The following is a 16,463-nucleotide window of genomic DNA, read 5'->3' as shown; positions in this document are numbered from 1 at the left end:
ACTGTTTAAATCAGATGATTTTCCTTTGTGGCATTCCTCAGTGATGGTCAAAGTAGGGAGTGAGCACAGACTGCAGATCTAGTCACACTGTAGGATTTTCACCTTTGGACCAGTGTAAGTGAGGCTTCTATAGCAGATGATCAATGCTTCAACGAAACTGTTGGCATTTTTTCAGTGTTCATGTTGACTTACCTCACTGTAATGGGATGGGTGTGAGTCTAGGGTGGGTCTACACAGAAATGAGAGTATTTGCTCTCATCTATGTCCTCCTGGTCCCTGGACTATAGATAATCCTGTGCTCAGAGCAATAGGACTCTGATAGATCTCAAAGATTCCTGGTGATAATTGATGCCCAGCCTGGTAATCTGCTGGGTAAATGACAGTGGCCACGGCATTGAATACAGCAGCACCACAGAGACCTACATCTGCAGCCTGCCTTGTTCAGAGGTCAACACACCTGCCCTGAATATGAAAGGAGGCTGAGATGCCTACAGTCCATTATACACATGCACAGAGTGGTTAAGAATGGCTGTGGCCATGTATTTAGATTTCTATTACTGTGATAAAACACCATGGCCAAAATCAGCTTGGAGAGGAAAGCATTTATTTCAGCTGACACTTCCCAGTTATGGTGCATCAGTGAGGAAGTCAAGACAGGCACTCAAGCAGAGCAAGACCTGCAGGCAGGAACTGAAGCAGAGGCCACAGAGAAATGTTGCTTACTGGCTTGGTCAGTCTGTTTTCTTGTAAAACCCAGGACCATCGAGCAAGGGGTAGAACCACCCACAGTGGGCTATGCCCTCCATATAGGTCACTAAATGCCCAACAGTATTGCCTACAGTCTGATCTTACGGAGGCATTTTCTCGATTGAGGTTCCTTCATCTCTGCTGATTCTAGCTTGTGTCAAATTGTCAGAAAACTGACCAGAACACAGTGTAACAGAATTCTTGGACTTTCTATGTAGGATCAGCCCAAGCAGATGCTTTAATCCACACTTGTCTGTGCCTTCAGCTCACATGAAGGTATCAGGCCTGGAAGGACTTCCCTGAATGGGCTACCATGAAAACAAGCAGTACAGCGGGGGGGAAAAGGTTTCACCACTTTGGGGATTGTGAGGTTATTACAAAAATTTTGGGGCAGGAAGGGTGTCACATCCACCTAGACATGACCCTCTGATCATTGCAGACATCTGGAACCTTGAACCTTGCTCCTGTAGGCCTGGGCACTGCCAGATGGATCACATCAAACGTAGCACAGCCCCTGTCCAAAAATAAGTTCCTGGAAAGCACAGGTAGGTCAGCATAAACAACAAGTTTCAGTCATCCCTGTTTGGAGGATGCCTGATCCTTTGTCATGTGCTCCTTCAAATATGCCGATTCTGAGGCCATAGACTTACACCATCAGCACGGTACCTGTGCTGCTTCCCGGGGGGTAGCACTAACAGGAAGTGACATAGGTATCACAGGCTGACAGTCTCCTCCCCTTACCCATATCCCTCGTGGGCATAAGGGCTGCTGATAGTGTTCCTTTGTCATTGTTCCCTACCATTGGGGCCAGTAAACAAAGGCCCAATTAGGGGATGGGGGGTGATGGACTTAGAGCTGATGTCCCCTGGGATGAGGGAGGCCGTTAGCAGGCTGAAGAATAGATACATAAAGGTCACGGGAATGACCTCAGGAGACAGATGCAGACATCTGAGTGTATCTGTATTATCTTATGAGAGGCTCTAGTGTGCCTGAACTCCCAAGAGAGATCCTCCTGCACCAGTGTTTCTGTGGGGATGCCCTGGCATACTTGAACTCCAAGAAAGCACAGCTGGTCTGCCTGAATTCTCAGATGCAAAGCCTCAGTGTCCCCAGTCTCCTAAGTGAGAATCCCTGATGCATTGCACTTCCACATTAGACTCACAGTGCTGCTTCTCTTGCATAAGAATTTTTTTATCCCCTGGTACTTACAGGTGAGTCTCCTACATTCTTCTGCATTTCCAATGAGTCTTTCATTCCTATGCAGGCCTGTGCTAGACCCATACCTACCCCCTTTAAGATGAGAAGGATTAACATCCCCATCAATAAAATGTCAACAGTTCTTTGAAGTGCTCATACTCTGTTTGGGCAGCTTTACCAGCCAGCCCTCCATGGATTATTCAACCCCTGGGGAGAGGCTAACCCATACATCCCATTCCCATAATAGAGCCTGGTGCACTGGTAATCCCACGTGAGAACGACTCCCTGGAGCACTTTAAATCCCAGGTGAGACATTTTGGTGTACGTTCATTTCAAAGCTATTGTCCTTGGTGTATTTGCACTCCCATGTCTGTTACACTGCTATTGATAGCTGAGTCCCACTGGAACACCCACACTTCCATAGAGACTCCCTGGTAGGCATCTCTTCCTGAAGAGACCATCTGCTGATTCGGCATTGCTACATGAGAGTCTCTAAACCGTTTGAACCTCAACAAGTGATTCCTAGGTGCGTATGCCCTATGAGACATGACAGTCCAGTACACCTTTGCTCTATGGTGAGTCCCTCTCGTGTCCCTCTACTCCCAGGAGAGTCTCCCTGGTGAACAGGTACCTCAGGGTGAGAGGTCATGCTGCTGCTGCACCCCCAGCAGAGTCTGTGCTCTGACCCTGAACTTCTGCATGCTGCATGCTGCTGCAAGGTGAGTCTCCTTGTGATGACTGCACTATCTGGGATGCTCCCTGTAGCGGTGCCTGCACTGACATGTGAGTCTTCATGGTGCACTTGTGTCTTCAGCCAAGAAACCCCAGGGCAGCTGCATTTCCCTTGTTCCTGCCCTTCAGTGAATGACCCCCAACTGTGTCTGTAACTCTGGGTCAGATTCCATGAGCACTTCTGTTTCCAGGATAGACTCATCTGTGCATCGGAAATCCCCTGTGTGTCTCTCTGATGTGCCTCTGCATCTTGGTCCCCTGGCTCATCTCGGCTCTCTAGAGGAAATTCTCTGGTGGATATGCATTTCCAGGCAAGATTACCTGGTATAACTGTACCTCCACGTGTGACTTCCTGGTGCACATGCATTGTCAGGTGGAACATGACTATTTATTTTATCTACCCTTTCAGGCCTGGCACCTTGTTGTGCCTTTGCTCTAAGGTGAGTCTCCCTGGTAAATCTTAACTTTCAGATCAAACGCCATGATGTACCTGCTCTCTAGATGAGCCTTACAGTCGTTAATACATGCTGACCTGAGCATCCCAAATTCACACGCACATCTAGGCGTCACACCCTCGTGTACCAGGCCTCTGAAATCGGACTTTCTCTTACACCTGCATTGAATCTCGCTGCCATACCTGCACTGCTCGTGAACTTTCACATGAGACTCTGGTGCACCTTCACGTCTAGGTGATGCTCCCTGGTACACACACACTTCAAACTGAGTACCCCCTTGTGCTGGTAAACTCTCAGATTAAACAGCATGTTGCAATGTAACACAGAGGAGAGACTTCTCTGGTGCAAATGCGGTTCAATGTGTTATGCCTGCTTTCCAGAGACCGAGTCACCTCAGTAGACCTGATGTGTCACACTGTCATGCCTATTTTTTCACAGGAGACTCACTACAGCTACCTCAGGTCAATCTGAGATCCTTGGGTGTGCAGTCACTTCCAGATGTGACTTCATGTGACATCTAATCATTGAGTGCGTGGGGCACTTGCACTATCAGGTGAGGCTCCTGTTGCACCAATACCTCCGTGAGAAACTTCCTGGTGTACTGGCACTCAGAGATGAGAATTAGTGATGCAACTGATTTTACAGTTGAGGGTTCTTGGTCATCTGAAATTCCAAATAACTGTCTCTAATTCACATGCACTCACAAGTGACTGTCCCTGGTGTACTTCAAACCCATGTGATCATCAATGGTGCATCTGCCCTTCAAGCTGAGCCTCTTTCCTGCACCGGCACTCCCAAGAAAGTCATCCTGGACCACCTAACATGTTATGTCAAACATGTCAATCATGGTGCTGCTTCTGCACCTGCAGGTGACACTCCTTGATTTACCTGCATGGCTGATGAGGACAGATGGCACTTGCACATCCAAGTGTTATTGCCTGATCCTCCTGCACTTCTGGATTACACATCCTGGTGCAGCATCCCCTGATGTGAGAGCTGGTGGTACACCTGCCCTCCAGGTGAGGCACACTGATGAATATGAATTCATGCAGTGCACAAGCACGCAGCACCCCTGAGTTCTGCATTTCTAGGCGAGGTTTTTGTTTGTTTTTTGTGCACTGGCCCTCCTAGGTGATCTTCCCTGAGTTGAGATAATATCACCTGTACTTCTAACTGAGTCTCCCTGAAGAACCCAAGCTCCCCAGTTACACTCTGGAAAAGATGACCCACCAGATGAACAACTGTAATAGACACAAACAGAACATGTCATCATTACTGCCTCTTTAAATTTTAATTATCCTTTAGTGCAACTAAATTACAGTATCGCAGCATTTTAACTTCATCTATTCCATTTCCCAGAGACCTTTCCTTGTCTAGACCCAAGTGTCTATTAAATATTCCTTCTGCCTAGAGAACTTTTTCCAGAATTTCTTGAAGAGGGGGGTCTTCTGGTGTTCTGGTTTGATTTTTGGTGTTGTATTGAAACACTGACAAACCCCACCCTGGGGAGGATGTGGTTATTGCATCTTATATACCTGGGTCACAATTCTTCATCAAGGGAGGTGGGGTAAGACGCAAGGCAAGAACCCGGAGGTGGGAAGTAAAGCAGAGAACAGTCATGGAGTCATGCTGCTAACCAGCTTGTTGATGGCTTCTCCATTCAGCCACAGATTTTATACAGCTCAGAACCACTGGCACAGTGATGGGACCATTCCCAGTGGGCTCGATCCTCCACATCTGCAGTTCTCAATCTGTGGGCCGTGACCACGTTAGGTCTTGAACAATCCTTCCTTTTTTTTTCTATTTTTTGTTTTTTTATTTTTGTTTTTCGAGACAGGGATTCTCTGTGTAGCTTTGGTGCCTTTCCTGGATCTTGCTCTGTAGACCAGGCTGGCCTCGAACTCACAGAGATCCGCCTGCCTCTGCCTCCCGAGTGCTGGGATTAAAGGTGTGCCTGGCTCGAACAACCCTTTCACAGGAGTCACATAGCAGATGTCCTGCAAACAGATATTTACATTACAACTCATAACAGTAGCAAAATTATAGTTATGAAGTAGCAACAAAAATCCTTTGTGGTTGGGGTGACCAAACCTGAGGAACTGTATTAAAGAGTCCAGCATTAGGAAGGGTGAGAACGACTGCTCCACATCAATCAGAAATCAAGATAATTTCTCACAGATGTGGTTACAGGGCAATCTGACCTGGGCAAGCCCACAACTGAGACTCCCTGGAATTACTGTGGACTTGTTAAACCAACAGCTGTGGCTAACTAGGACTCCTGGTGTGGGGAACCAGCTCGCACTTTTTCTACCCCAGGGACTCTTGAGGAGGAAGGGATAAGAGCATTGATTAAGAGAAACAGATAGAAACACAGGATAGCCTCAGGAGGCCCTGGATTCTTATCCATCCGCCCTTACTGTCTCCTCTAAAGGGCTTTTTATAGGAATGCCAAGGGGTGGAGCAAAGACCTCCCGCTAGCACAGCCAAGTGCAGACCCTTTCCAGTCACCTAGTAACCATGCACAAGGTCAAGCAATCCTCTAATGCAGCTCTGCTGAGTAAAGCAAGCTCAGATCTCACTAGAAACTTTTGTGCCCCTCCACATCCTGGTAGATAATTCTCCTAAATTTTACTTGAGAAAGACTCTCACTTTCCATATATACATATAGATGCAATCTCTGTATATACTTATAGATACCTGTACATTATGTATATATATCTTTTTAGCCTGTATAGTGTTTGATGGAAATTCTTATCTTGGAAAAGATTTTAAGCATAATTGCAAGATCATAAACCCTCCAGCTATCACCTTCCTATCAGAATTCATGCAACATGGCCCGGCGGTGGTGGCGCACGCCTTTAATCCCAGTACTCAGGAGGCAGAGGCAGGCGGATCTCTGTGAGTTCGAGGCCAGCCTGGGCTACCAAGTGAGTTCCAGGAAAGGCGCAAAGCTACACAAGAGAAACCCTGTCTCGAAAAAACCAAAAAAAAAAAAAAAAAGAATTCATGCAACGTGCCTCTGTAGTGCTCTAGCTCTGTGTGTGTCTCTGTCTCTCTCTTTCTCTCTGTCTCTCTCTCTTTCTCTCTGTCTCAGAGTTGATAATGAAATGTGCATCTGCAGAATATGTTTATCATTGTACCCAATGCCCAGGAAATATGACAGGGCTGTTGCATTCATTAACTCACAGCATGTATGCCTGCCTGCACACCCTCAAGCTAGTCAGCATTGTAGCCTGGAGGGGAGAAGGAATCCTCAGTCCCACCACTAGCTGAGACACTATTGGCAGATGGTGATGGTTGCTGGGGGAGGCAGAGTCAATCATCTTCAGGGATGTAGTCCCTGGTAAGTCGCCCATATTCCAGAGCTCAGAGGCCCTAGACCCACTGGAATTTGTGTGGCACTAACAGGGACTCTGTGGATCGTAACAATTCCCTAAATGTGTGTACACTTGCAGCATCTAGAAGGACACATCAAGCTGAACTGCTTGTGACTGGGGGGTTGTTCTTGGCTTCTTGTGTTGTGTTTCCTGTAATGCACATATTACAAATAAATGCTTCTTTTAAAAGCTTAAAAGAAGAAATAAAAAAGAACAGGACATTTGGAGAAGGGTGTTGGCAATGTGGTTGGAAGGGTCCAAGAATGGAAAGGGGTAAATATGCCCAAAATGCAATGTATAAAATCTCAAATAATAAAGTTTTAAGAACCATTTCCCTACAGTAGTATATATATGAGTTGTGCATGGTGTTACATGACTACAACCCCAATCCCACATCTCTGAAAACTAGGGCAGGAGGATTCTGTATTGAGGCCATCTTGGGCTACACAATGAAACCCTATCTTGGGGAAAAAAAACCTCCCAACATATGCCTACTTTCCTCGTAGTTTTTTCCCTTCTGCATTTCCAGAACTCCAATAGGAAAGATGTTGCTCTGTGACTTACATTAGCCTTCTAAATTCTCACATTTTTATTCCTTTTCTGTTTTCTGTTTTCCTCTTTGCTGCCTGAGATGTAGGCAATTCTCAGTACCATGGAACATCAGGGGTTGTTCTCTGGAGACCCCAAGATGGCAGCCACTACATAGGAGAGCTCAGAGGTCTCAAGGCATTCCCACTTTTTGTATCCCCACTTTGTGTAGCCTCTACTCTCTGCCCCCAAAGAATATAGCTACTTCAGGCTCCCCAACAAACCTGAGAGAGACCAGCCTTCTCCATCTAGCGGTCCTGAAGCTCTTGCAGGCAGATACGGAGGAGAGAGGATGCGTCCCCTCGGATAATCCCATGCTCCTTATCATCTGCTGTCTGCAAAGTGCTTCATGTCTTTGTCAGTGACTAACGGCTAGTTTGGGTAGGGTCTGCCATTGTCTGTGACCTCATGGTAGAAGTCTCAATTTACCTATGTATTTTCTCTTTCACAAAAGGTTGTGTTCTCTAGGCCTGGCTGGGCTGCCTGTACTTATTTCTTCCAAAATTTTAATTGAAATATAATTACACCACCCCCTCTCCTCTCTCCAACCTCATGTCACCCCTGTTCTCTCTAAACATTCATAGCCTCTTACCTGCTGAGTCTTTTAGTGTTGCTTGTACGTATATGTTTTATGGCTCGCCAGTTGGTGTTGGATAACTGTTTAGGGAGCTCATCCCTGGAGAAGACTAATTATCCCTCCGTTAGCGGTCTTTAATTGCCTGTAGCTCTGCATCTGGTGGTGGGGCCCTGTGAGATTTTCCCCATCCACGTTGGCATGTCAACTGGTGTTGCCATTCTTCAAGTCTCATTTAAACAGCCATATTTTGTGATGTCATGAGTGTAACTTCCGACATATATAGAAGGCCCAATCTTGCACCAGACTTTCCTGGCCTCTTAACGATACCTCCCCCAACTCCCCTACTTCTTCTCTGTGCCGATTGTATTAAGACTGTGTTGTGGATGTATCCATTGGGGCTAGGACCCCACATCAGTTTTTCTCTGCAGGTTGACTATTATGGCTTTCTGTCATGGTCTCTGACTGATGAAAAAAGAAACTTCATTTTTAAATTATGTTAGGTTTGTGTTCTTTGTTTGGTGTGTGTGTGTGTGTGTGTGTGTGTGTGTGTGTGTGTGTGTGTGTGTGTGAGAGAGAGAGAGAGTGTTTTGCCTGCACCAAGGTCTATGTACCCTGTGTATGGCATATAGTTCCAGCAGATGCCAGAAGAGGGCATCGGATCCCCTAGAACAGGAATTGCAGAAGTTGTTGGCCAACATGTGGGAGCCCAGGAATTGAATTCAGGTCTTCTGGAAGAGCAGCCAGTGCACAGAACAGTGCAGCCATCTCTGCAGCCACTCACCACCTGAAAAGAAGCTATTTTTGGTGTGTGGGGGCGTGAGAACAACATGTGTCTCTGGGTATAAGTATTCAGAAAGCAGTGAGGATTTATAGTGGTTTAAGGAAGAGACTGTACTATATTATATTCTCCTGTGTGATCCATGGCCTCACTAGACACAAGCTAGGTCTATAGTACCAGGCATGATTTACCTCCTGTTGGTCAGGCCTTAAGTCCAGTTAGAGAGATGTTGCGTCTCCCCAGGACTTTAGTGCCACTGTTGCACATTTGGGAGTTGGCTGCTCATTGTTAGGATTCCTAGGCAACACAGCTGGTGGGACCATTGAATGCTTTCCTCCCTTGGCTACTTGCATAGCAGCTTCTGATACCATGTATCAGAAGGCTTTGAAGACAGATCTAGCTTGAGCCCTCCCAGCCAAATGTCAAAATGTCTGGTGTCTTCAAAATATGGACTTATCTTCAAATTCTGGGAGGCAACCAAGGGCAATAGCAGTGGCTTATAATGGTTGGGGTGGTCTCTTGGACTCCTCTGAGTTACGACTCAAAAGGAGGTTTCTCATGCCTGGTACTGTGGATTTATTTTTCAATAGTCTATTGCTCTTGGTGGAGGCATTTTCATCCCTATGGGCATCATTTTATTATCTATATTTATTTATATGTATTTTATGTAAATAATAAGTTCACCATGGATATTTCAAATATCCTTATTGTTATTTCTCTCTCCTCCCTCTGTAAGCCCACCCCATTTTTTCATTTCCCTCTTCATATCACCTGTATCATGTTAAGCCCCTATGGTCCCTTTATACTTTCATGGTTTCTGTGGTTACTCTAAGATATGTACTCATATCTGAAGATCTAGAGATAAGTGGGAATATGTGGCATTGGTATTTCTAGGTCTGAGTTACCTCACCCAATATATTTTCTGGTTCAAACCATTCGGCTGCACATTTCATGGTTTCCTTTTTCTTTATAACTGAATAGTATTCTGTTGTGTACAAGTACCAAGTTATCATCATCTATTATCCGCTGAAGGACATTAAGGATGTTACCACATCTTAACTCCTACGAATCAAGTGGTGATGAATGTAGCTCAGGGAGTATCTGTGGAGTAGGGTATTGAATCCTTTGAGCACATGCCTGCCAAGGAGTGGAATAGCTGGGTCATGGTCACATGGTATATTCACCTTTAGGTTGCTGAGAATTCTTTTTTTTTATTAAGACTATTTTTCCATTCATTTTACACACTAGTCAAAGATCCCCCTCTTCCCTCCTCCTGATCCCCCAACCTACCCCTCCCAGGCCACCCGCAACCCCCCCCCAAGAAGGCAAGGCCCCCCATGGGGAGGCACATCCAGTAGAGGCAAGTCCAAGCCCCTCCCCCTGCCTCAAGGCTGCACAAGGTGTCCCATCATAGGTAGCGGGCTCCAAAAAGCCCGCTCATGCAGCAGGGATGGAGAGGGTGCCTGAACTGAACTGGCTTACCCCAGTGACTAGATCAGTGAGTACCCTAACTGTCATCACAGAGTTTTTCTCCAGTGACTGAAGGTTGCTGAGAATTCTTAAACACCACATTCTAGTAGGCACAACAAAAAGGAACAAAGTGAGCCATCCAGTGCTTTTTGATGATTACACAGTGCCACATTGTGTGGCTGACTCTCGGTTAAACCAGCTAGCGCCTGATCAATGACCGTGGAGACATCAACATTACACTGTCACTAATGACATCAGTAGGAACATTGAGGATCTCCACCTCGGGGAGTGTTGAGAGGGCATGGACGAAAGAACTCTACATCTGCCCTTTGGGTCTATCTTGCACACTCCCTGTAGCAGAGTACTGTCTGTGTTCCATAGGAGCTGTGCATTATTGCACATGCTCTGTGCATCGGTGAGGGGCAGTCCTCCACACAGATATGCAGAGGGGACCAGCCTTGGGGTAGAATGACCATATGGGAAGAAGAATGCCACTTTCCAGCATCTGGAATATATATTTGTCTTCCTAGAGACTGGGTTGGCCTGTTGGATGCTTTTAGGGACAATCTGATTTTCCGTGTTTATCTTCCTAACTCTCGGCTGCTTGTGTGTTCCCATTTTCCTGGCAGTTTCCTTTGATACAAGGTCACACTGCTGCCCAAGCTAGCTGGCAATTCTTGGTATCTTGCCTCAGTTCTGAAGTGTTGCTATTTCAGCCATCTGTCAGCTCATCTCCTCTATTAGATTTGTATCTGGTTCCCAGCTTTGTTATATGTCAGGAATAGCAGCCTTCTTTGTGATGTGAACAGTGGACATTCTCTCCTTGCCTATGGACTGTCTTGACCTTTTAATTTCCTTTCTGCCACTTTCTCAAATTTCTGTGAATGAAAATCAATACACATATCACTGCTCCCACCATTTTCCTTTATGGGCTCTGGCTTTTGTGCCATATACAGAAACCTTTCTGCCTCTTAGGTGAAAAGGAACTGCCTCCATTACAAATTCTTCAAGTCAGTCTGTACTTTCATTTGCTGTATACAATCTGCAACCTGTTGTGATTTGCTTTGAGATTTGCCAAACAAATTCAGATCCATTTTTCTTTTTCAGAGACCTATGTAGCTTTTCCAGTATATTAGACTTGACCTGCACCCAGGACTCCTGGGAAAACAGGAGAGGTTATGCAATCCCTACCCTGTGTTCTAGAATCAACTCACTGCAAAGACTCCCTTGCGACTTCGAGCAGAATGTTAACCCTTTCCATCTGACACAATGCTAGCCTGAGACCCTCCACCCTCCAGAGACTTCCACTTGGATTCCCTGAAGCTCACCTGAAGATCTCTTCCCCACTGAGTCATCAGAAGAAAATGCCTGTGAGTCGAACTCTGAGTCATCAGGCCTTGAGAGGGGGCCCACTGGAAGCATTTCCTGCTTCCATACTCTCCCCCAAATCCCTGTTTCTGATCTCTGCACACTGCTCCTTTTAACTACCCTCACTCCTGTCTGTCATGGGGAAACTGTCCAAACCTGGGAAGCCCATGGAACTCAGGGTCACATCAGAGGCCTAGGCCACTGATACCACACTACACACACGGCTGTACCTTCCCACTACAATGACCTTTTTCTGCTACAGCAGTCTCTTCTCACCTTATTAGTTACCCCTCCAGTAAGCAATCACCCCTCCCCACTGCAATGATCCCTTCAAATCGTCCTTTCGGATTCCCTCCTGATGTAGTCCAGATGTGTTTGCTTGATAATAGTGCCGTTCATTAAAGTCCTTCACTCCCCAGGGTCCCAAGATGCCCTCCTTAGTCTGTGTACCATTCTCATGCCCCGGGCTTGGTTCTCATATCAGAATCAATGTAATTTATGTCCAGCGTGTACCCACAGCAGCAGCACCCTCTGACCTTCTGCGGCAGGGTTTCTAGTGCATTCTTTGTTTCTCCAAACTAGAAGTGCAAGAAACTCGTCCTTAAAACTCCATTGCAAGTGAAATGGCAATCATGCTGAAAGTGTGTGTGTGTTTTTGTTTGTTTGTTTGTTTGTTTGTTTGTTTTGTTTTTGGACCATTTGCACTTCATTCCCTTTGGATGTGTTCAGAAGGTAGAATGATGTTTCACTCATTCAAAGCTCTTGACTGTCTCCTTTCAAGAGTTTTTCTCTGTTAAAAGAGAAGACCACTGTTTTGGAGTGAAATCTCTGGCTGCATCAGGCCTGGCTTTGATGGTCTGTTGCCATCTCCTTCCTCCCTGAAGAGCAAGCCCTAAACTGGAGGGCCTGTGGCAGCTACAGCCACACCTCTGAGCAGAACGCAGGTAAGGGAGGCAGCTGCTGCCCACTTGCTCCCTAACTGCCCCCCAGGAAATTGAGATGCCTCTCCAAGGGAAAGGAGCCAGTGTTTGCTCCGTCTCTGGCACATGGGTCTTCAGTAGATGCTGTGGGTTCCTGTTCCTTTGAAATGGGAGTTTCTGTGTTGAGCATTGAGCATCTTTTGTGACTATTGTCCAGGCAAAGTGGGGCAAGCATACAGATGTCCCCCGAGGAACTGATTGCTGAGACTGGGCCTGCAGATCCTCAGTGACAGCTATGGGGCTATCTGCAGGGCTTTGGAGGCTCTGGGTCACGGAGACTAAAAGGCTGCGCTCCAGATGTTCTACAGAAGTCCGATGACTGGGTGAAGTAGAAGCGCTTCCATTGGTTGCAGGCAAGCTCTAGGGAGGTAGCTGCGATATGTGTGTAGCCTGGGCACCTGTGGTTCTTTCTCAGGCCCTTTGCAGACTTACCCTTCTGTGGCAGAGGTCCTCTCCAGGAAGTTGATGCTCAAAAGGAATTCAAACAACTCTTCCAGCTCTCATTCTAGAATTTTTAAATCCAAACTTTTAGTGGTTAATTTTTTTCTTTGACAGTTTCATCCAGGTTTATAGTACATTCTGTTTGCTTTCAGTCCCACCCTCTCTTATCCCCACAACTCTTTTATTCCCCCTTCATCCTTACAGCTCTCTTTCACACATTCATGCACTTTTGTATTGTTTTGGGACAAACCCTCTAATTTTGACCAGGACAGTTTGTGTCGTGGGTATTGGAACTATCCATTAATACCTGCCGGGCTCACTTTTTGGTACACAGCTCAAGTCAATGACTGCCCATTACCAGAATCTTTCAGTTGGCCAAAGTTCACCTGTGAGGGGTAGAGCCTCATTGAGCCCTTCCTCAATCTGTGATTTGTTGTAGCCTGGGCCAGCCTTGTGCAGGTCCAGTGCAGGCAACCACAGCTATTGGGGGATCATGTTTGAAGCGGCTGTGTGATGACCTGAAGATGGTTTCACATCTCTGACATTCTCTGCCCTCCCTCCACAGTGTTCCCTGAGCTTTAGGGCCTGTGCTATAAATGATTTGTGAACCACTTCACAGGAGGAATTACATGTGTGGGCACTGTAAACCCAGTCTGAAACCCATGGCCAAACACCCATATGCATAAAATTTAAAACATTAAAAAAACATGGAGTAAGGTGAATGGTACCCGCTGGCACCTGGTGGGGCTGGTGCAGGCCTCAGTGCCTCCTTCTCAGAAGACTGGCATATCTTCCCAGTCCTGAAGATGCTCTTAGTTGGTCTGAGTTTCCTTTTGACCAGGTGATCTTTTATCTCAAGTGACTCTCAAAGAACTCTGGGAAGCAAATGGGATTTTCAATCCTGGGAAACTACTACTCAATGAGCTTGAATTTCCATCTCAAGGATGCATGGCAACAGAACCATGGTGTGCGTGGGAGTTTTTCTACTTGCCACTTCATCTCTGATGTCTGTCATCAAGAGAGTTGGACCTCCATGTAGGAGGTGTCACGGGAAGTGATCAGAGCATTGAAAGAAGTTGCAGCATATGAGTCAGGATGACACGTTTGGACCATGCCAAGAATAGTCTTCACTGGGGCTCTGCGGGGACAGTGCAATTTGCAGAATCTGCCCCACATGCCAGCCCTGAGATTTCTTTCCAGCACTTGCCCTATTCTTCACCCACAGTAACCGGGCACCATGTACCTGGGCTGTACTTTGGAAGCTGCTTTTCTTTGTGGATAAAAGATTCGTAAAACAGCTGCTGGTGCCAGGCAGTATGTTCTGTCAAGCACCCAGAGCTCCAGTCTCTGGCTCACTGGCTACATTGAAGAATGGTCTGTGCATCTCGAGTACACAAACCTAGATTCTCGGGTGTGATCAGGACTCAGAAGTTCAAAATGAGGTCCTAACTCCACGTCTTCAACTTCTTTCTGGTTGGAGGTCTAGGCCAGCAGATCATGTCTGAGGAATGCAAAAACTGGTCTGTGGGAATTGATGGGATTAAGGGATCTCCGGTGGATTTATGCCCAGGGTCAAGCCATACCCTCTGCTCTGCACCCTTGTTTGGGGAGCAGTCTGAGCATTCCTAGGTTATGAGACAGATTGCTCAGCGTCCAGCCTTGCTGCACACCCCCCTCCCCAGCTACCCTCTATCTCCATACAGTCAATCACTTACTTCTGGGCCTCCCGTTCTCCATTGCCCTTCCTGGGCAGAAGTCGGGAGCTCTTAGTTCCCTAGATACATGCATCTTGAAGTCCATTTAAATGGGACTCTAGGTCTATCCACCATGGGTATGGTGTGTGAACCACACAGACCTTCCAGAACTATACAAAGCCAAGAGACTCCTAGGATAGAAGTGCCAAGCATCATTGGGTCCAGTCACCACTCCAGACATTGCCTTATTACCATTGCTACTGGCACGTTTGGGCAGGGAAAGAATGGTCAGGCAGGTACCTGACATGTCTACAAACTCAGTGGGGTGGACTTCCCTTTGACCTTGTCATACAGACAGTGTCTGGAACTCTGTTGCTCAGATGAACTTGGCCCCAGTCTCCTTGACTGCTCTTATCTTCCTGTGGGGTGGCAGGCACTCTGACTGGTTCCTGCCTGTCTGGTGGTCTCTGGGGTACAGGTCCAGAAGAGGCACAGGTTCTAGGTGAGGCAGGCATACCAGTTGGATGAATTTGTGAGGTCGTGTCATCCAGCCCCATCTTCCCTTTGGAGGCATGGAAAAGGGATGATTATAGGGTCTGTAGTATCCCAGAGCCACCTGGGAGAGGAATGGAATCAGTGGCCTGAAAAGTATTGGGGTCACCCCACCCAGGAGTGGAGTACCCTGGGAGCCATGTCCAGAAGAGATGCCTCCTTTGAGTTAGGACAGCCCTGTGATTCTCTCCCAGTTGCCTTTGTCTGAAGGCTCCTCCCTGAGGACACGAGTGATTCTTTCCAGCATCTTTGGCTAAGCTCAAATAGTAAGTCTGGCTACAGTGCATTTGTTGAATGACTAGTGAGTGAGTGAGTTAATGTGTGATTGGCTGGGTACGGATAAGTAACGGGTGAGTGCCTGGATAGGTAGGTGAGTCCTACAACATCGAAGCTTACAAGGACGGGACACATTTGACTCCTCTGCCCAGCCGTGTCCTGCCAGGTCTCTGAGCATTTGGGGATGCTGTGCTCTCACCCAGTACCAAACCAAGTCCCTGCTGTAGAAGAAAGTCACAGTTCATGGGAATACAGGCATGATGGTGCTGGGGTGACAGGTAGAACTAGAACCAGTCACCTTTGACCTGTATGGTGTCCTGGGCAGGACTTCACCTCCCTGTGCTTCAGCTCGGGCTGTAAAGGGGGCTTGTGAGGAAAGTTTCAGTAGGATTTGAAAACTGTATGCCGTTTGAAGGTTGGAGGGACAGTGTGTGGCATCTTTGCAAGTATACACATGGAGGAATTATTCTGTGCCCGGCACCACTAGTCGCTTCCTGAAATGCCTGAGTTCTCTCGATCTGTCTGCAAGGCTGTTGCCAGCAGCCTGTCATGTTCTGAGCATGACTTCTGCAGCACCGCCTCCCTCCCTCATTGTACACTGACTCTTCTGAGACCTCGCACTAAAGTGCTGCTCTGGGCTTTTGCCCTTGCCGCCTGGCTCATAATGTCTGTCGAGTCCCTTTGCCTCTACTATTGAACCGGCAAGAGCTGTCCCCTGGAACCAGCAGCAACCAGCCAGAATGGCCTGTTCCATCCCTCTGCCCCTCGCCATCCCTTGTCTGTATATGGCCTGCCCTTTTTCTCCTTTTGTCTGGGTGCCTCTGTCACTGGATACCCTGCCTGTTCGCAGAGGTTGCTGTCTGCTACTTGAACACTTCCTACACGCTAAGGGTACATAATATGGGAGGGATAAAGGAAAAGAAACAAGACTGAAAATGACTTTACTGAGGGATGAACTGATGAGTGAAGACGGCCAGTCTGACATTCCAAGGGACAGGAAGCTCCCCGCAGTTCTAGAGCTTGCCTGGGAGGGGGTGACAGGTCTGGGCAGTCAGAAGAGAGGCAGAGTAGGCCCAGGACAGAAATTTAGTGTTCTGGACATTGTCCTGAAGACAGCAGGGAGCCGTGAAGGCCCTATGAAGAGCTATTTTGAGACCACGCCTCCTCAGGATAGGGTGGCTACCTCGGGCACTAGTGTTGGATAGGGGGGATGCCACGGAGCTGGCTTTAG

The sequence above is a fragment of the Peromyscus maniculatus genome, chromosome X (genome assembly GCF_049852395.1).
Source record: "Peromyscus maniculatus bairdii isolate BWxNUB_F1_BW_parent chromosome X, HU_Pman_BW_mat_3.1, whole genome shotgun sequence".
Lineage (NCBI taxonomy): Eukaryota > Metazoa > Chordata > Mammalia > Rodentia > Cricetidae > Peromyscus > Peromyscus maniculatus.
The sequence above is the reverse complement of the archived record's forward strand: the minus strand, read 5'-3'. Positions refer to the sequence as shown.